The 22,074-nt window shown below is 39.9% G+C and overlaps 1 long non-coding RNA gene and 2 other non-coding genes across 3 annotated transcripts in view; 1 reads left to right on the top strand and 2 right to left on the bottom strand.

Moving 5' to 3' along the window:
* Positions 1–2,540: 2,540 nt before the first annotated feature.
* Positions 2,541–2,622, top strand: trnas-uga. Its single transcript has one exon. It is a non-coding gene; the product is annotated as a tRNA-Ser (tRNA).
* A 127-nt stretch (positions 2,623–2,749) lies between these two features.
* Positions 2,750–2,823, bottom strand: trnat-agu. The gene has a single exon. It is a non-coding gene; the product is annotated as a tRNA-Thr (tRNA).
* Positions 2,824–15,333: 12,510 nt separating this feature from the next.
* The window catches only part of LOC117934879, a 19,271-nt gene continuing 12,530 nt past the window's right edge, over positions 15,334–22,074 (bottom strand). Inside the window, exons 2-3 of the long non-coding RNA XR_004654581.1 lie at positions 19,148–19,156; positions 15,334–15,345 (exon numbers count right to left, since the gene is read on the bottom strand). This is a non-coding gene — a long non-coding RNA (uncharacterized LOC117934879). The remainder of the gene's footprint in view (positions 15,346–19,147; positions 19,157–22,074) is intronic.

The raw sequence follows: 22,074 nt of genomic DNA, 5'->3' as shown, positions 1-22,074 counted from the left end.
TGTGTGTGTGTGTGTGTGTGTGTGTGTGTGTGTGTGTGTGTGTGTGTGTGTGTGTGTGTGTGTGTCCCAGTCTCAAAGATACGGAGACAGACAGGAACTCCTGTAACGTGAGGACACTTGAACGATTTCTTATCACGACAGGGCACATTTGGTGTAATTATGAGGGGGGTGCTTTGGGTAACAGTTGCATTTTGGTATTTATTTCAGGGCTGAGGTTTATTTGTGTCTCCATGGTGTTCCCCATGGGGACAGCATTTAGCAACGCTGACAGTATGTTGTAGGAGTGAATCTCTTCTTTGTTAGTTTAACCCTTAGGTATTCCTCGGGTCAAATTTGACCTGTTTTCTAAATTTTTTTAAATATCAGAAATATGGGTTTCTTATAAGCAAATTGCCCTAAATTAATATGGATGCATGGATGGATGTTGAATGGAACTCATACAACAAACTTAGCAGTGATTGAGCAGGTCATTGAATTTTGGGTGTTTTCTTTAACTTCATAGCATTTAAAATTTAGCAACTGCATTTATTTTTTGGCCGACAATACAGACTAGCGCCACCTGCTGTTATGGAGACCTTTTATGTATTGCACACACGCAGAACTTATGCTCAAGTTGGTGTCGCTTCGGTGTGTTCCGAGGCACTTTTTAGACGGACAGGAGCCGAATGATCAGTCTGACTTTTCTGCCTGTCGAACATCGGGTTGGTGTGTCAGAGCCTTACATATGGCCGGTTTGAGTGACTACTTGTGAAAAATAGCGTTACACTCTATTGTGTCTGGCCTAATTAATGAACCATTTGTACAACACACAATGAAAAGTAATGCACAGTAATTAGTATGTCTTCCACGTAAGTATTGCTGTATGCATCACATTGATAAGAGCGCGAATATCCACGAGGGAGCAATGGATCATAAAACACAAGGGCTCCTTATGGCTCAAAAAAAGGGTGTTTTTGTCTCAGGAGTACCAAATAAGAGAACATCTTTTTTCTAATCTTTGCTACTTGTTAGTAGCTAAACTTATCTTCCAGGGCCTTTGAAACCACAGCATCCTCACAGTAGGCTGACACTAAACTTTTGTTGACTGTAAAAACTGCTCTACTTAACATTACGCCGTCATTCTGTAGGTGTAGGTGTATGCATGTAGGTTATTGTCCAAATTCTTGTACACAAGTTTTTGTACATTATCATACGAACCGATTCTTGAGAATGTGTTGTCGGATTATGTGATTATTATTTGATTGGCCACTTTCGTTGCCTACAAAGGTTGGTTTTGGGAGTTTAAAGAAGTCACTTTTTTTAACTAAGTTTTTGTCACTTTATTTTGACATTTTGGGCTTTTTTTCAGAAGTTGTTGTCCCTTCTTTGACCTATGAGACACTCAATGCTTTTGTCGCTTGTTTTGACATTTTTTTTAACGTTTTCAAAAGTTTACTAACTGATCAGCTTTCTGTGAGAGACTTTTATATAGGCCTTCATGTTTTAACTGTAGCTACACACTTTTTTTTTTTATTATTACAGGGCAAAGTGTAGCAGGGTCATATGTCAACTTTCTATGTATAGAGAGAGCATGATTAGCCAATTACATGATATCTATGGAAACCCCGGGGAGTGCTAATCAGGTGATGACTCACGGATCTTTGTACCGACACCTTAGGGAGGGGGCCTCATCTTAACAACACACTGGGTGGGGCTCACTGTCCATGAGTGTTGAAGCAAAGTACAAGTGCCTCCGAAGATACCAATCCGTTCTCACTCCCAACTCGTAAAATTGTGACGCTTGATCAGGGTTTCACAGCGGCAGGAACCGACGCAAAAATCACCTTTTTCCAACTGCACTTAAAGCTGTAGTTCATTCAGTGGCCCTCAATAAGATTTCTAAGCAATGACAACCAAACAGTCGGTGCGTCCACATGATACAAGCCTTCCGTAATCGCAACTTAGCAAATTAGCTTTGTGGCAACTCATTTGGCAATGGCTTAAATGTAACGGACGTTCATTAATATCATAAGGTTATGCACAAAAGCCTTAAAGGAGAAAGAAAGAAAGAAAGAAAAGAGACAGAGCAACTGTGTGGTTTTTGCATGAAACAGACTCTCGGGCTGTTGAATGCTTGCGTTTCGTTTTCTACACTCATAATGTTCAAAACTTTTTGTGGCAGCGATGGATGCATGATGTTTAATGTAACCTGGGTGTGAACTACGGGGGAGCTAATGGGAGCCAAGCTCGTGCATCGCTTAAGCCTAATTGAGCGGAGGAATTATGGTATTTGTCAGTAGCCTGAGCAACTTTAACTGTTGTTCATGGGAAAATTAGAAAACAACCATTTAGTGGTGTCTGTTTGCAGTTTGACCTATCAATTGGGTACATCCAGTATAGTGTATGTATCTTTGCAAGTCACTGTAAGTCTCATGTGCAACATAGTAAAACAAAAAAAAAATAAGATAAAAAAAGTGGGGGTTCCCCCAAAAACCAAATAAACGTCCTACATCCGAGCTATACGAGTCAAGTAACGAATGCACATCGTTATGGATTCATTGGCTGCGATGGCCGAGTGGTTAAGGCGTTGGACTTGAAATCCAATGGGATCTTCCCGCGCAGGTTCGAACCCTGCTCGCAGCGTTTTTTTAAATTTGAGAAGAAGACAACAAGGTCATCACAGACGGACCATTGTAAAAAAAGGAGCTGAATAAATTAGATATGTTCTCGTGTAAAGATAAAACATTAGAAAACATGCAATCGAGACAAAAGGCACCGCTGGGATTCGAACCCAGGATCTCCTGTTTACTAGACAGGCGCTTTAACCAACTAAGCCACGGCGCCACCTGACCAAGTCAGCCGATAAAACCGTTGATATACAAGCAACAATTGCATGTAAACTATTACGTTGCATGTTCCTAATTGTGTACTTATTTGCATAAAGCCATTTCACGTCACCGGTTTGCAAATCGCAGCAAACTGGCTTGAACTACATCGGATTGGTTTCAGTGGCTTACAGTGGATGTTCTGTAGTAAGAGTATGGTACCACAAAGAGGCGCTAAAAAGCCACATTTTACCATTGGAATAACATGAGTGCGTCTGTAATATGCAGCTTTTTATTATCCTGTGAATCTGCTTACAAAATTGTGGACAAAATAATACAAATATTCATAGTATATGTAGCCTATTGTAAAAATACGGACCGTTGAGCTGATATTAAGTCACATATACTTTGGTGATTGATTTCTGCACACATGATGTGCATGCCATTTCATCTAAAACAAAAAAACTCCAATCCCTGAGGAGATACAGGCCTTGTTAAGTTATTTAAAAAGCTAATACGTGACCCTGAGTTAGTTTTTAATTATTTTATTTATCTAGCCTTTTTTTGTCAAACAAAGATTCCTGTTTCAGAAAGCACTTCCTATCCCTGGCATGTTGTCTTGAAATGTGTTATTAATCACAAAGTTGTGTAACTGCAAACATTCCATCTTTACACAATCAATATAAATGCCTGGAAAATGAAAGATAAAAAAAGGTTGTCAACATTTGGGGCTCAGCCAAGAAACATGCAATTTTAGGGGTACCAAACAAAATATTTATCACTGCAACTACTTAACTGGTGTGTGTGTAGAGCTCTATGAATTAATATAGAAATATATATGAAAAAAATAATCTCATCATAATCATCTCTGTGCTGGTAACTGAGATGAAACTCACAGCTGGGTCTGATTTGAGACAGTCAGTAGCTCTCTGTCTCTTATGCATACAGATTACCATAGGCTGCCCTTCAGACCTTCTGTCTATGACTACGTTAAGTGGTCAAAATGTTCTATATTCAGAAAATTTTTTTTGGTCCTATAAATAGCTACAACAGAACCACACATATTTTCTCCTGTGTGTAACTTTCATTTTCCATGAGTAACTTCCTGTTACTAATCGCCCCCTAACCGCTGGGGCACTCAGCTTCTTCCTGTAAAAACCACATTCACTCACTATTATTGGATCTTTCCCTCTTTGGAATGAACACCATGTTCACCCTGGTAATACTGGCAAAGTCTGCACAAGCATGACACAAAGCCAAACCACGCTCAACACAAAGTCAAAGTCTGAACAAAGGGCTAGGGTTTTCTCCAAGTGAGGAAATACAATATTTGAAATGCATATTATTTTTGAGGCGTCATGCAAGAGAGACTATAAAAAAACTAAAGGAATGGTCAAAGAATATTGACATTTAAGGAGTGCTGATTGTTCACTACATTGACTCATTCCTTAAGTACATGCAAAAATACAGTCCACATTAAAAGTTGCCGGCGGGAGCCACTGGGGGCCACAGTGAAATTATTTTCCCTCAGTATATAGCTAACTGACAACTAGTTAAGATGACAAGGCAGCAAAACATCCTTTTTTGTGCAGTGTTGTAGTCGAGACCGCTTAAACCGAAACCGAGTCCCAATGAGAAAAAGATTGAGAACAAAAACAGTGAGGCATGTGATTCAAAGCCCAGTGCATATGTGTGCGTTTGGTGTGTGAATACGTGAGTGTGTGTCACTTCTCGTCCCACCTTACTGCTGCTGTCCCACGCATGGACCCTACAGTCCCACAGTGGAGCTCTAGTTATATCCTGCACGTGTATCATGTAACATCTTAACTATGACATACATTTTTGAGCCACGCACGCACGCACACACGCACACACACACACACACACACACACACACACACACACACACACACACACACACACAGAGCTGATGAGTCACACACCCTGTGAAACTATTTGTCAGGAGCTGGAGAAAATATTGAATGTGACAAAGCAGCATGCTTTAGACTCATCTTTACATCATGATGTGAGCATTGTCTTAATCATCCATCATTCTTCTTCTGGGTATTCTTCTTCACTTGCTCTGCAGTTTTCATTACACGGACGTCTGAAACCAACTACTGTTGCTTAAACTCCCAATTTCCAATCTAGACTGACACTGAATCAAAACTGATTCACCTAATATTACGTCACCATAGGTACAAGCTTTTACATTAGATGTAAAGTGCTGTAGCTGAATCTAAGGAAGTGATTCCCTTGTCATCTCATTCGATGCCATGTCTTAAAACACGGATTGTAGTTCTGCTAAATGCCCCGGTTTCACAAATGCCATGTATACACTTCACCTTGACTAAAAAAAAAGTGAGCATACCCGGTTTAAGAGACCTAGATAAATAACTCCTTTAGTAGTCTCGCATTGCCGGACCTTCCCCCACAGCGCTGCGGAGGAAGGTCTGGCTAGTCCACACAGGATTCTAGGATGGGAGAAAAACATGCTCCAGTTTATTGCCCTTTCATTACAAAAAATGTTTTTTAAATCACAATCGTTGTGTGCAGTGCAAAGCGCCAGACAGAGCCACGGTGCCTCTGCAAAAAAGCCTCGGGAAGGAACTTGTTTTAGTGGAACATGTATACGTTCAAAAGTAGTTTTAGTCATGCAACAGATAATTCGGATGGGACAGATAGTGGAGCTAGCTGTCTGGATTTACCCTGCAGAGATCTGAGGAGCAGTTAACCATAGTCCTCGGAAATCCACCAGAGTCTAGAACGCCAACGCAAAGAAAGAGAAAGGTGACATCTAGCTGAAAAGGACTCGCAGAATTAACGGTGCCAACGGAGCAACAACCAGTTGTGCCTTTGCAGAGCGCCACTTACTGTAACAAAAGGTAGAGTTACTTGAGTCATTCTCTCCTGCTAATGTACACAAGGAACAGAAACAGAATTTTCTTTAGGAAGACTATCACTCCAACGTACAGAAACATTTCTTGCAAGTAACGAGGAGGTTTAGGGGCAATTTAATTAAGGTAAAAGTATACATTATATTCAGGAAATGTATCGGAGTAAAAGTAAAAGTTTTCAAAAATATAAACAACAAAGTACAGCTATGTGAAAGTTCTACTTAAGTACAACCCAGTAACTAAGAATTTGTACTGTGTTACATTACAACACTGGCTACAGCCCTATCACATGAATCACAGTCACCCATGAGACAATATTTAGTTATGTTCCAACAGGACCCTTGGCGCAACTTGGATTTTCATTTGAACCTCGGTCGACTGGCACGCACCTCCCCTCAGTGATTCACTCCTCGCAGTGTTGACAAAAACATGGCCCTTCAACCTCAGTCCCGTTTCCCATCTCATCGCCCATCGCTGCACGGTGAAGGTTCAACCCCTCAGAGCTGTCAGCAGTGGGGGCGGAAGTATTCAGATCCTTTACTTAGGTAAAAGTACCTACGACACACTGTAAAACTACTCGGTTATAAGTAAAAGTCATGCATTGAAATTAATACTTAAGAAAAAGTATGTCAGTATCATCAGGCAAATGTACTTAAGGTAAAAGTACTCAATGCGGAAACATCCTCAAATTGTAGAAAGTGTAAAGGATCAGAACAGTTGTGTTTAATGGTCTAGTCATTTTAGCTGGCTGTTATATTGTTGGCTAGTTTTATGATAAAACATCAGATTTTATAAACTACGTGTTGTGTTCAAAAATATTAATTTGTAAAGTAACTAGTAACTAAAGAAGTCAAATGAATGTAGTGGAGTAAAAAGTATAATATTTCTCTCTGAAATGTAGCGGAGAAGAAATAGAATGTGGCATGAAAAGAAAAGACTCAAAGAAAGTACAAGTACCTCACCATTTGTAGGTAAGTACAGTACTTGAGTAACTGTACTTAGTTACATTCCAGCACTGGTTGTCAGTACATGTCAAGGCTGGGCCCTGAGCACATTCTTCCATTTGCTCCGTTCATAGTTTGGGCTCAACAAACACGGCACACTTCCAGTAAAGTTGCAGATTTACGATGACAACAGAGAGAGTAACCGAGTGTTGCTTCTAATGAATGGAGCTGTTGATTGTAGGGCACGTGTTAGCCACTTACTCAACTGTACATGCCTGTTCCCCCAGGCATCACGCGGAAAAACAGTGTCCAGTGAAGGCCACAGAGATGCATTTATTTATGAAAATCTTACTCATTTATACCATGCAGCCCTTTTCTTGAGGAGTTCCCCCTCTGTGACGAACACGGTGTATCACCCCTCCCTGCTCCCTTGTCAACAGTGGTGGAAGAAGCATTCAGATCCTTTACTTATGTAAAAGTACTGACACCACATTGTAAAAATACTCTGTTACAAGTAAAAGTCCTTCATTGAAAATGTTACCTAAGTAAAAGTATGTAAGTACCATCAGGAAAATGTACTTAAAGTTTTAAAAGTAAAAGTACTATATTTACAAACATCCTCACATTGTAGTAAGTGTACACGATCCAAAAAGCTGAGTGTTTAATGGTCTAATCATTTCAGCTGGACTTGTAGGCCATTATAGTGTTGGCTAGTTAAATTTATAATAAAATATTAGATGTGTTTGTGTGCAAAACTCTTTTTGTAAATCAATTTGTAAAGTAATTTCAGCAGTCAGATGAATGTAGTGGAGTAAAAAGTACACTATTTTTCCATGAAATGTAGCGGAGTAGAAGGAGAAATTGGCATGAAAAGAAAAGACTCTAGTAAAGTTCAAGTACCTCAACATTTGGAATAAAGCACAGTTCCTATGGTAAATGTACTCAGTTACATTCCACCACTGGTTACTACTGAGAGTGAAAACCTGTCTCCATAGAGCTGTGAGCCTCTGTCAGCCTGGCTAAAGCGCTGAAAAGAAACCTGGGGTTGTTCTTATTTTCCTTTATCAATGATGAGCAGTGGGCTGCTCTGAGGGCCTTCCTATACACTCTCACACTGTCCAGCCAGACTAAATGAGATTCTTTGTGACGTTTGTTTACTTTTGCAGGTTTTGGGAGTTAAACCATGGAGCTACGGCAGTGCCGTCTACAAAATGATGACTTTGGGAGGGACTAAATTTAGCATAGGAGTCCTCTGTGGTATGAAACTGCATGTAAACACTGATTGTTTCTCACGATAGTCCAATAGTTTGTTTTTTATTCCGAGAAACATTCCGGTGGGAAAGAAAATGTCAGTTTTTGAAACAATGTATTTGAGTAAAAATCGTAGTATCTTTATATAAAATAACAAAGTTTAAACTGCACTTCAGCTTACCAAATACCCAGAAAAATACAGACAAAATGATATCTGGATTAGAAAAAGAAAGGAGGTTTAATTCTCAAAGTATAGGCCTACTGGAGCACACGGAGACACATCTGTGACCTTGACAGCAGCTGCTGCCCGGTCTGACAGCTGGATTCTGGACTGTTATCAGAGAGCATGGCTTCTGCTGAGTCTATCGTCTAATCACGTCCATTTGTGTAAAACTGTACCGAGCCAGTGGGAGCCACAACAGCAGCTGTGCTGTGGTGAAGCTTTAAGCTGGAGACCAGCAGAGAATAGAAGGGAGAGATGACAAATAAAGACATCAAATTGGGAAATATCTTTTGGGAGAACGCTGCTAATCCAAGGGCTTTTAACTTTCCCGGACGGCCAATGTGCATGCATGTGCACATATAGTTGGACTCTTTGAAAAATCTTTATTTCATTTAATATGGGTGTATGTTATGTACGTTTTGTAATGCACTTCCTTGCAGCCATCAAAGCAAGATCCATATATGTTTTATGAACTTTATTCCAAGGGTCCATATTGCATTTTGATGTTCTGCTACGACAGCATTCTAAGGCCATTGTAGGAAAATAAATAATGTCACAGATCTGGGAGAGAGGTAGAATATTCAGAGATTGTTTTTCTAAGTTTAGTCTAATATAGTCATCTAGTTTTAATTCAGAATTTCAAAGGTTAAAGTAGTAAATTTACCAAACAATATCATGCATATCTCTAAGATTAAAGTGTTATATTTGGAATTGGAATCAATGACTTCTCTGCAAATTTCTCACTTGAAGGGGCCGGTTCTGGCCCTCGGGCCATATGTTTGATAACGCTGAATTACAGAATTCCAAAACGTTGACAGCAAATCACAGGACCAAAACATATGATAGATGTTACTCTCTTGTTTTGTTCAACACCGGCACATAAAGAACATTTCATTGTTCCTTTTATTAATTTTTGTATATTAGATGTATAACAAGTTATTTAAATAATATAGTTACATTTGTTTGAGCGATGATTACAAAGTAGCCAACATGTTAGGATTCAAATTGAAATACTGTTTGAGTCACTATGACCAACATTTTATTGACAAACTTTATGCTTTGTCTTTTAATTTGCCATCCCGTATCTCTAAGGTGATGTAGCGTACCTCCAACCACATCCACTCCAACGCCAACTGCACTAACACTTAACTGCACTTTTTTAATAATTCAATTCATTAAAAGCCAGGAAGTAGAGACTGAGAATGTCTATTAAAAAATTTTTATCCTTGTGGTTAAGGTTAGATGATAGGTGAAAGGTTCGGGTTGGGGGTCAACGAATGAGTGTTTTCAGTGGAAAGTTTTCTTAATTTAATAATATGAATGTATTTGTGTGTTTTGGTGGTGCACACCAACTCACACCCAAGCCCACGGTGCCAAACAGCAGCAGACTTTAGACTATTTGTTTTGTCTTTTTGCAAGACACTATTATCAAAGTTAGGGAGCTGAGGGAAGACTGACTCATGGTCCCTCATGGGTGGTGCAAATGGGCTCCAAAGAGACAGTGAGTCACTCTCTTTTGCAGGTAGAAAGGAAGGGGCGTGGGTGGCAGTAAGTCAGGACTGCAAGTGGAAACCTGATGTGCAAATAAATTAATATATATTTAAACATATCCCCTGCATCCCTCCCTAAATCTATGCCCATGCACCAGGTCATGCAAACACTGGGCGATTCTAGGCAAAACCCACATTGGTGCAGTGCAGTGTGTTATCTTTGAAATCACTGCCGGCCTTATCTAGATTTTTGATGGTTCCAGTGTTGGAGGGCAGGTATGCGATGTGTTCCAGACTCTTTGGGTTGTGTCTGGTTTAATAGAGGGTCAGCAGCAAGAACCGGTGAGGTTATGTAACTGTGCATGTCTAGGTGTCTAGATTAATGTGAGTGTGTGCATGAATGCAGCATGCCAATCTTCTGTCTGCACATTCGGTCTGGTTTACAGTAACCTCACCCACCTTACTCACTCTAACCACGTGCAAGTTAACTCAGGGCAAACAGTAAAAAAGTCTCCATTCCTACTTCGTGGTTCGCCATCAGAAAACACACTGTGTATCCTGTTGCTTACACAATGCATGATTCTGTTCAGAGCAATGGAAAGATTATGTAAGAAACTGTTGAGTTTAAAAAGAATCAAGAGCACAGAGCAAAGTCATAATATGTAGAACATGGAGGAGTCAAACACACATTTTAATATCAGTAATCTAGCAGGAAAAAAAATTTGGTTTTGATGACATCTCAATTAACCAACGGATTTCTTTTTTAGTCTTTCACTTTTAATTGAGAGTCACAAATCAATTGTTTGGAAAGTCTTGCCACACAGTGGGCTGTTGAGGTTTACCCAGCAGAGTGAATAATGCTACAGTGTGCTCAGGTCACCTCTGCTCATGGAGATTACCAAGAATGACAAATGTGCTTATCAAGAAGGAAAGTGTCATTTGTACAAATTCTGTTTCTGTGAGGTGATGCATTTACTCGTCACAGCAGCAGCAGCAGCATTTCCTGTCATGTTGGAGTTGTTGTCAACACCCAAGCCCACCATTTAACTTCCCTTTTTCCTTTGTATATGGACATTCTTTCATGATATCTGTGTTCCTCTGGAGTTACCAGAAGTTGCTGCTTATGCTGCATTTTACTGTATTTTCTACCGTGCCTAGTGTACAGCGGTAATATCAGATCTTTCACTTAAGTACTAATACCAAGTAATTAAGTAAACGTATGTAAGCATAGTCAGGAAAATGTACCTAAAAGTGAAATGCTCAATGCAGAAAAATTCTCTAAATGTAGAAAGTGTAAAGGATCCAAATAGTTGCATGTCTAATCATTCCAGCTGGACTTGTAGGCCGTTATATTGATGGCTAGATAATTTGTAATAAAACATCAAATCTTATAAACTACATGTGTTTTGTGTGCAAAAATAAGTAACTAATAGCCAAAGCATTTCAATTCTGAATTGAAAATTGATTAAAAGTAGCTCTGAATTTGAATTATCAAAATCTAAAGCCGGATGCTCGCAAGCTTCTGCGCGTGAAAGTGGCCTAACTACATCATTTACGTAGCCATACTAAGAAATACAGAGAGAGTTGTGTGGAGATGAAAGTCTTAGTTAGCTTTGTAGCCACTCATTTGGCAATGGCTTGAATGTAACGAACGTTCATTAATAAAAAAATTGCACACAATAGGTTTTAGGGATTTTTTGATGGATCATCTGAATGCTTTTGTTAACATGGGTTTATTTTAATGGATAAGAATCCACTAACATATAAAGAAATCTTATTTTTTAAAGTGTAAAAGCCCTTAAAATGTAAAAACAAAAAAACATTTCAGTTAGCTTCACCTTAACTTAAACTGAATTATTTCAGGTTAATTGATGGACAAATAATTGGATTGATGCAGGGTATAAAAGAAGATTTGAATGGTATATCTCCACAGTGCAATGCCTCACCTGCCACCTCACTACAATGGCTTGTGTTTTCCAACATACCACAGTCTCAAGAATGTCCAAAACAACTAAGATAACCTTTATTCTCATTCTCTGCTGGGATGTCAGGAAGTGTGACTATCTTTATCCCTTGATTCACTTCCTGTTTTTAATCCCATGAGGCATGTCCTGTCGATGTGATATGACAAAACCTGACAAACCCGGGCTGTTCCCGTTTCTCCCTCCTAGTACAGTACATACATGGGGGTTCTACAGTTACCACAGAGTTGAATAAACACCTCTTTGGCAACTTTCAGCGGAAGATGTGGGATCTTCTTTATAGTGACAGGGGCTTCAGACCCTGAGGAGGCGCTCCAAATATTGTAGACATTGTGGAATATTTGGGTTCCATTTGTTTTTTTAATAAAAATTAAAACTGACTTATTTTAACTTAGCAACGCATTCTCATGAATTGGTTCCTAAAATATTGTACAAAACGTTATGCACACTAAAACGTATATCGTAGGAAAACTAGGAGGCCGTGGGTTGGTCACATGACATAGGCTCCAGAGCTCCATGACGCAGAGCGGCAGTAGCTTGCTGTTTAAGCCGCCCCAGCGTTTCCTGCCGACGGCTAGACCGCGGTCACAGCCGCAGTTAGTAGATGTTTGCTGTCGGTCGTTTTGGTGGAGGTTGCGGTTAAGTTTAAGCAAAAAAAAAAGTGAGCGTTATGCGGCAACGAAAGTTAAGTTTAGGCATTAAAACAACTAGTTACGTTTAGGAAAAAGAGTGTGGTTAAGATTATAACAATCCCATGGAACACACATTTCCCACATTCTTATACAGCTGCAGTCAATGTGTAGCCTGGTCCTCCCAGACTCTGGTACTTTTCATTTGTACAGAGCGTCTGGCCACTCTCCATTGACAAGTGTTAACTTCCTTAAAGGTGGGTACTCTGTTGAAGTTTAAAACTATTGGGTCTGCCCAGAGCCACTCTGGATCTGCCACAAGCAAACGTTAGTGATTGGTCGTCAAACGTCCAACTCCTTTACCACTGACGGACTGAGCTGGAGAATCCAACTTTTCCCTAACCCCGTGGGGAGGAGGGCCACAACATCATGGCCACAAAAAAACTCAGCAAAGATAGTTCTTGCTCGGGCTTTAACTTCTGCCTATTCCTCAGTGTTGCCACAGCAGACCGAATGGCATCGCTTGCATCTTCCATTACTGCCATTAGTACAGAACTCTCTCAAAACTTCCTGTTTAGATGGCAAAAAGCATGATGGTGTCGAGCCATTTTCGAGCGCCTATTCCTGAAACATTTTCACCAGAATTGATGCAACTGCAGATTTTTGTGAGTTTTTGAGTATCTTAAACCCCTCAAGAACGCAATTAATTTGCCAAAAGAAAGGAGAGGAAAGAAAGAATTCCTTCAGTTTCAACAGGGCCTTCGCGGCTGTCGGCACTCGGGTCCTAATTAAGTGGACGGAAATGGACATCAACCCAAAAAGAGTGAAATTTGGCAGAATTCCAGGATGAAACGGTGCAATCCAGGAAGAGGAAACTCGTGGATATACAGTAGACCAGCCTACATTGTAACTAATCTTGCTTGTTCACACTCTGGTAGGACTACAACAGCTTAGCTATACCCACCACTGGCTCTGCTTCTGACTTTCAATGTCCAGCACAAATCTCCCCTTTTTACAAAGCTTTCTGATCAAGTCAAGTCAATTTCATTAGTGTGAATCATCTGGCATCATTGATAATTTCTGGGTATTTTTCGTATGGCCGAGGTCTACACCATACTCATACTTCATTAATATGAATTCTAGTTCTTTTAATAGCCTATTCACTCAATAAGCAACCTTACCTGCCCAATCTGGAGTTCTGGGCTCATGCTGCTTGCTTGGCTCTTCACTGATAGAAGCAAAGTGGACTTTGGCTGCTTCTAGGAGCTAAAAGAAAAAGTTTGATTCACTAACATTCACGAAGATTTGTAGCCAACGTTATATAATGTTTTGCACACGCGTTAGCATCCTGCACGGCTCCAAATATAGCCTAGCTTACCCATGTCCTCGTCTTCATTTGGCGTGTCCTTCTCGCTGGTTTTAATGAAAAAGTTGCTGAGTCTGGAGGCTGCGTAACTTTCTAGAGCTTCTCGCCTTTTCAAAGACGCGGTTACGCTTTCCCTTATCCAATTCTTTCGCTTCTTTTCGCTAGCACGTCGCGGTCGCATCTTAACAAGCACCACTGACTGTGTATGAGGTGATGGTTTGTTTGTTTTTTGTAGCTATAGGTGCTGCCGTCGGAGGAGTCGAACATTAGCACTTCGTATTAACCGGACTGTACTCCGTAGCGGGAAGCCTTATAGACAACAACGTGCAGGAATGACTAAATAGGCCTTGACTATTTTCAACCCAGTACCATGACTTCATCCTCATGTTGTCCTTGGGTCAAATTTGACCCGTTTTGAGTTAAGTTGTGGTTTTTTGGGCACAAAAAATGGGCCTTCAAAATAAGCGCTGAAAATGTTAACAATAAAAATGTCAAAAAGGCACCCACAACACTGAAAAAGTGACAAAAATGTCAGAAAAAGCGATAATAATGTTGAATAAAGTGACCAAAACAGGTTTTTGTCATAGTTGACCGGAAGACAACACACGGGTTAACGCTTGTCCACGAAACCAAAAGCAGAACAACCACAGGTTCTCCCGATTGACAATTAGCCAAAAACGTCCAAAGGCAACAGACTCAAAAAATGTGACAAAAAAACATTGAAAAAAGCGACATAAACATCGAAAACGTTGAAAAAAGGCAACAGAAAAATTCACAGAGGCGACAAATACTGAAACACGCTTAACAATAGGAGTGTCTCCTCACATCGGTCTGAACTTGTGAGTTTTGAGCTGGATCACCTAGATCTTGCATTGCAGCAATCTCTTCCTGCTGACATATTTTTAGTTTTGATATCAAAAGTTTACCAGTTCAGGCCTGTCTGATGACACACTAGTCACAAGTCCTTTTTCTGTTTCTGTGCATATTTTCAGCGTGTTGAATACAGAGAGTGATAAACACAGCACAGAAGATTGTTAATTGTCCTTTTCCATCACTAGAGGAATTTTCCAACTCAAGATTGCTCTCAAAAGTCACCAAAATTACACATGACACATTCTCAATCTGGTGATCCACTGTTTGAATTCTTGCCCTCAGGGAGACATTACAGATGTCTAAAAACAAGGACTAGTACATTTAAGAATAGCTTCTTTCCCAAAGCAATAACAGTCTTAAATGAAGCTAAACTTTTTTAATGATGCAGTTTGCAGTATTACTCAGCAGCAGCTCAGTGAGATGTTTTTGGTACGCGCGTGTGTGTGTGTGGGGGGGTGTATTTGCAATGAATGTGTTGTTAGATTAGTTTGATATATACATTATGTGTTACAATGATAATGCAGCTTACTAGCGTGGCTCTACAATTTCATTGTACCTAAATGCAATGACAACAAAGGCATTCAAAAAAATTTCTTAGACTGAGAACTCAAAAGTAAACACTGAACTCTAACATAGGACTCTGTTCATGTTCATAAAATAGGACTCTGTCATGTAATGACAACTATCCGTGACCTCCGGGTCAACAGGTCAGCTAGTGAAACAGGGAATTCCCTCTCCTCTTACTATTCACTATTGCCATTTCCTTCCCTTTTCTCCTCTTTAACATGCGTGGGTACATGCTTTTTTTACTGAAGTAAACCTAAAGAAATACACAAAACTGTTTCAATATTTCAACACAATGGAGATCACCACAGGCAGCCGTGTTCTACTACTACTACCAATAATTATTATCAAACAACAGCCATGACAATGGTCTATAATAGGAAGTGTGCTGGGAAGAGAATTGGTAAAATATTAAATACACACAATGAATGCATGCTCACTAACAGGTTTAAAAAAAACACCTCTGAAAAATCACTGCAGAAAGTGTCTTAATTTTAACACAGTATTTTAGCCTGTACTTCAACAGACTTCTCTAACAATGTATGTACAACAATTCATAAGATATCCACAGTAAGACAGTCACAGATATGACAGGTGACCGTCATGCGGAGACAACAGTTAAGTTTAGACACCCAAACGTCTAGTTAAGATTAGAAAAAAGATTGGGTTTTGGATTAAAATACCGGCCCCCTTTTAATTTGTGTTTTATGTTCAGTTTTATACGTATATGTAATGCATGCAAACATGTCAGTACACCTATTGTGGTTTGGGGGTTGTTTGGGTTTATTTTTTCCTGTTTGGCCTCCTTGTGTTTTTGTCTTAGCTTCTCCCCAGTCTTGTGTTGTTCGTTCCTGTCTTGTTGTCCCCTGTCAGTCTGTTCTGCTTCCTGTTTCATTTTGATAGTATGGTTTCCTGTCTTGTCTAGTCTTGTCTAGCTTTACGTGTGTCTGTCAATTGTCCTGCCCCGTCCTAATGTAATGTGTGCGGACTATGTGGCCAGCTCGTTTCGCCGCCTACACGAGGAGGGTCCCACTTTAACGTGGCACCTTATGATGGTGCGGTTGGAGGAGGTGGACAGGGAGTATGGTCCCCTCGTTCTCGCTCCCTGCCTCACTCCCCCGGTCTCTCGCTTGTCTTCGTGTTTTGTCTTTGTCTCGCTCCCTGTCTTATTTCCTCTCTCTCCCTTGTATTGTCTCTTTCTCTCCTTGCCCCTAACGTCCTGGTCCCCTTTCTTTTTGCTCTCCTGTGCCTCTGTTCTCCATGCTCCTCAGTCTTTGTCCCGAGCGCCCTCGTGTCTTTGCTTCCCTGTGCCCCTGTTCCCTTGGTTTCTCTGTGCCCCGGTCCCCAGCCCCCTCTCTCTCTGTACTTTTTCTCCCTTCTGGGTCGTTTTTGTTTTTTGTGGGGTTTTTTACATATGGATTATGTATTTGGGGGGGGCGGTTCTGTTGTGGTTTGGGGGTTGTTTGGGTTTATATTTTCCGGTTTGGCCTCCTTGAGTTTTTGTCTTAGCTTCTTTCCAGTCTTGTGGTGTTCGGTCCCGTATTGTGTTCCCCTGTGTGTCTGTTTGTTCTGCTTCCTGTGTTATTTTGATAGTATGGTTTCCTGTCTTGTCTAGCTTTACGTTTTTCTGTCAATTGTCCTGCCCCGCCCTAATGTGATTCACCTGATGTCTCACCTGTTCCCTGTTATCTTGTTACCTCTTGTACTTAACCGCTGTGTTCCCTTTGTCTAGTGCTTGGTCGTTTTGTCCTGTGCTGCATGAAGTCCTGTTTGTCAGCCTGCCTGTTCCTGTCGCTGTTCCTGATTCCCCAGTGAGTTGTCCACTCCGTGTAGTTTCCCTGTTATTGCGTTTTCCTCATCCCCTGTGTCTTTTTTTTAATCTTGGACCTTTTTGGATTTTTGTATCTCTCGGGTGTTGCCTCGCTCTTTTGCTTCCTGTGTTTGCCTTGGACCATTTATAATAAAGCCCCGTGTACCTGCTCCTGCCTGCCTCCTCTTCTTTGCATTTGGGTCGTCACCTCACCACGCTCATAACAACACAAACAGTATAGAGATATAACATAGGAAAAACTACCTTATAAGATGTACCGATATGATCTAAATATAGCTGCCAAATCTTCAAAAAGGTGTCATATTGTTTCCTGAGACAAAGTGATTTAAAAAAAAAAAATACAAAATCTCAACTATTCATCTCAACAGACAATCTGTCAATAGGAGGGGAGCCAGAATTCCATGACACTGCAATGAACATTAACACCTGTGATCCTAGTTAAAGTGACGCAGATATTATGCCAAAAAGGCCTAACTTTCATACACAGCCAGATAGAGTGCAAGAAGGAACCAACTTCAGTATCACATGTGAAGCACATTTCTGACAGGGTTGAGTTGAATTAATGTAATTTTTCTGGGGTAAGGTATAATTGATGTAGAATATTATAGTTATAGTTTGGGGCCCTCATTCAACAAAAGGCGGCGCATTTTGGAAATGTATGTATGTTCCCATCATAAATATTTCAACAACATGACGGGTAGAGTCATTTCAGGACCCAAATTAGCTCTCAGAAAGGATCTTAGTTGGAGACAACAGTAAAAGGTTTGATTGGACAAGTTATAGTTCCTAATGCTGGCCCCTTAAATAGGATTATTTCTGTTGTGTTTCCTATTTGACTGTGTTTCCTATTACAAAATTGAATGTGTCAGAACGTTTCTGATTCAGCTGACTGATGATTGCCCCCCCCCTGTGCAAACCTACTTAAAACATCCTGAAATCACCTCTGACACAAACAACCGTTACTTGAGTAAAAGTCTTGTGTTTTCCCCTTAATAAAGACATTAGTTACAATGTATGAACATATGAGAAGAAGAAGTCACTAACAACTACTTGTTTACCCCTTTGGGATTTAATGACTACCAAGTGTGTGCATGTCAGTGTGTGATGTTATGTGTTGTCTTGGCAACAGTTGATTCCCATGTTTCCTGAAGCCCCCGCAGAGAACTGAGTGGGTGGTACACTCCAAATTTCCATTCACAGCCGTATATGGAATGAACCAAATCTTCAGGGGTTGTGGAGGGTTATGTCATGTTACAGTCAAGACATTGTGTTGATACCTCTGTATATTTTTGGCAACACTGTGTAAACAGACAGCAGGATGACATGTGCAGTAACAACAGGGGAAACAAAGGTCTCAATAAATAACTCATGAGACCATGAACCCATCGCGAACAGCCGTTATTCTCTTATTTGTGTGCTTGTGTTTGGTCACACGCTCACATGTCTTAAGTTATTTAGTGGTAACTACTTCACTTTAATCTTGATAATAAATGAGCCGGACTGTGTGTGATTTAACAAGGCAATTAAAGTGCACTACACTCAAACCCAGCCACCAAAACACAGAACTAAAACCACATATTTACACTGCCTTCAATACAAGAAATGTAAACGGGCCTATAAATGCCCCTCATAGACACACTTGTCTTGGCATAAAGAAAAGATAAAAGGCAGAAGACAATGACATCAGGGCAGTCTAGTTCCTAAACCTTGTCATCTTAGTTTATTGCCTGGGTGTGTCCCATTCTTTGTTGCTATAGTAATACTGCTGGTGGTTCTCATCTGCTAAACTACACACACATTGTAAACCTTTGATGCAAATTTAAAGCTAAAATCTCAAATTCAACTTACTGTTTCAACGTTATACAGGATCATACTGTAAATGGCAATGCATTCTGGGAGAAAATACCATTACAGCAATATGGTTACACAGATTACAGGTATTTACTGTTAATTTTAATGCATTTTGGGAAAACAAAGGAAAAGGTGGGAAATTACATTGTTAACAGTATATCACAATCATTTTTACCTCAATTTCTGATTCAACAACGTCAGAACATAAAAAGAATCTCAACTTTGAATTTGTGTGCAATCACACTGAAAATCCGCTTTGCGTTTGGTCTGAACACAGCATTAGGCTATTTTACTTGTGGTTAAAATAACTGGGAACACTTGACCAGTGTTCTTTAGTTTTTTAAGTTGGCCAACCCCTTCACCGCTCATCAAGCTTGGATAATTTTTTTGTTTTACTATTACAACACGTGCCTCTTTTAGCCACTGCATTCATACATCTTACTGATAATGACTTTCACACCTCATTGTATCTAACCCTTATTATAATGACCTAGTTTAGTGCATTTCCTTTAGTTATGGCTAAGACTGACATGTATCTTCCTTCATACCAATGTAGGTTGGGTCTGCTCAGTGGAGTCCCAAATCACCTATATGTCTAGCAATGCTTCATTCAACTCGGAAGCTACAGAAATAGTATTAATATTTGTGTATTTTAAACCTTGAGCATTACGTTCCTTGCCAAAGTTTATGCAAAAAGTATTGTGTTCTTTGTGGTAGAAATGAAGTGTGTGGAGTTTCAGGGTAGTCTCTTCACAACCTAACACAATGGCTGTTTTTTTTTTTTTTTTTTTTTTTACAGTAACCACGACAAATAAAACCCCAAAACTGTTTTCATGGTAGATGCTGTACCACTAGAGGGAAGTGAGAAAACATGTCTGTTTGTAATGTGGCTGACCCAGACCCACCCTTATTGCTTGGTGGATGCATTAGTTTGTTATTTTTTTCACTGTCAAATATTAGACACCATGGCTGAAACATCAGATCCAAGAAGCTCTTATTGCCTTTGCTTTTCAAGTCCCAAGAGAAAAAGTGGCTTCAATTAGGATTTCTGTGGGCCTTCCAGAGGCCTCATTCCACATTTGGAAAACGTGTGTAATTCCCAGTCTCTGTCCTGTCTACCAGATGCCTGGTGAGTGGTGGGACAAGGAATGCTGGAAGTGACTTACCAAATTTGGTGTTTTGATTTGTCATTCCACCCCCCAAAAGTGAGAGTCAAGAGAGTGACTAAATGATAGATAAGGCAATCGCGAAAACATGAGGATTCATCCAGTATTGTTTGGGATATCCAACCCAACTTTTATTGGAAATGGAAAAAAGTGCTGTTCAAGAAGTGAGTATTTGGATTGGGGATTGTGTAATTGAGTAAAACACTGAGTAAGATTACATGCACATAATATTCTGTTTTTTGCCCTTAGTCCAAAAAGATGATATTCCGACTGAGCTGTTTACATGGCTAATGAAATAGAATTTTCCACTAATATTCCTGTTAGCGTTGCAAAATCTGATTTTTTTCAAAGTTTTCCAGCCGTGGAGGACTTGTTGGACTGTGCGAAGAAAGCGTCCCACTTTCACGGTACAGCTCAATTTTTGCAACATGACTGAAGCGTGGTGTCACAACGTCATATATCAATAGTTAAAGCTCCATGCCCCTTACTTGCAGCTGATTGGACGAACGTGTCACAACATTTTAAGTCAGAAATAGGCCATCCTGTTTCAGAATCTGTCTTCATTTCAGATCGAAAAAGGCCACTTTGAAAGATTTTTGTCTACTTCTATTCGATAGTCGTGATTCGTTCAACGGATTTATTTGCATAAAGACGGGCATCGGCTAGCTTTTCTGACGCGCCGCATTTTTTCAATTGCAGCTGTGTCTTCCCAAGATGCTTTGCGGGTGTGTTAAAAATCTTTTGACGTCACTCATAGGACTAAAGTGCTACAGAAGCATCGCACGGCCAGATGGAGCCGCACCGTCATCTCTTTAACGATAGCGTATTCGTGTGCATATCCAAAAACCTGTTGAGATCCAAGTCCATGAAAACCCAGACTGAGACGTATATTCCAAATGCGCTGTACACATGTCCAAAGAACGCCTTTTAAAACATGAATAAAACCAGAATATCCAAGATGTCTTAATCAGAAAAGGCTATATTCGGTCCTTATTCGGAATATCCATGTACAGTTTACATAAGCTTTACCGAATTTGGAATATTGTCATATTCTGAATAATTTTGGACTATTAGTGTGCACGTAAACATAGTCAATGATCCTGCAGAGAATATGAATGTCTACAGCAAATGGTATGGCAGGTGCCAGAACTATAGCTGTTAAAGTAACCCCGCCCCCATGGATAAAATAAAATGAAATAGTAAAAATACAAAAAGATCTGTATGATCCGGAAAAAAAAACAAATCAAACCAAATCAGGTAGTGTTGAGTGTCCTGGTACCTTTTAAGAACTGGTTTAAAGATAATTAGTCTCAATACTGATCAGTCATGACAGGATGCCTGGGTGGTCCTACGTGAGACTTGTCCAGTTAGGACATAGGGTGCAGGTGTTTATAGTTGACAAGCTGGTTATCATTTGAACATTTTTAACACCATTGCAGATATTAGAGTTTTAGTATACATGGCAAACATTTCTTACATTTACATGCATTACTTTCCGAAAAAGACTTAAAACAGTATTTAATTTCACAGAAAAATACACTATTGTTGTTGAATTGTTTAAAAAGTACAAATACACTTCTCTAAATTAATTTTGATCAGTAATGATCGGGACAGGTTTTTCTTCCTAAATACACTGATGATGCGGAGTAATTCATAGGTAGCGGAGAAGCCCTTTACAGGTACTGTAGATATTTTTTTATTTTAATTTTAGTGCTAATGGCAAGTGCTAAACATGATTGTCCCAAATGCTTTCCAAGTCTGTATCGCCTTCATTATTGTTGAAAATAAGATAAAAAAGAATAAACAAGATAGTGTACTTTTAGATGTGCATCAAATGTGTTTCTCAAAACAAGATTATGGCGAACAAAAACTGAATCTGAATCTGAAACTTGGTGATCAAACAGGACCATAAATGAACCAGATGGAGGCTCACTGTCGCTCTGATCAGCAGGTAAAAACATCTTTCTCTGGACCAAAGTGTTAGAAGAACTTAAGACAAAATCTCACCCATTCTGAGCTAATAATCACATGACTTCGCTTTCTTTCATTATAATATAATACTTATATTCATGGCAAAACCAAACAGTACCCGTCTCTTCTACAGGCTGATAGGCAATTTCTTCAAGGGAAACACAAACTGTCTGCACATTCTCCTCCTTCCTGCACATGCCAGAGTGGTGTGTGTGTGTGTGTGTGTGTGTGT

Source organism: Etheostoma cragini, chromosome 19, assembly GCF_013103735.1.
Source record: "Etheostoma cragini isolate CJK2018 chromosome 19, CSU_Ecrag_1.0, whole genome shotgun sequence".
Taxonomy (NCBI): Eukaryota; Metazoa; Chordata; class Actinopteri; order Perciformes; family Percidae; genus Etheostoma; species Etheostoma cragini.
The sequence above is the reverse complement of the archived record's forward strand: the minus strand, read 5'-3'. Positions and strand labels throughout refer to the sequence as shown.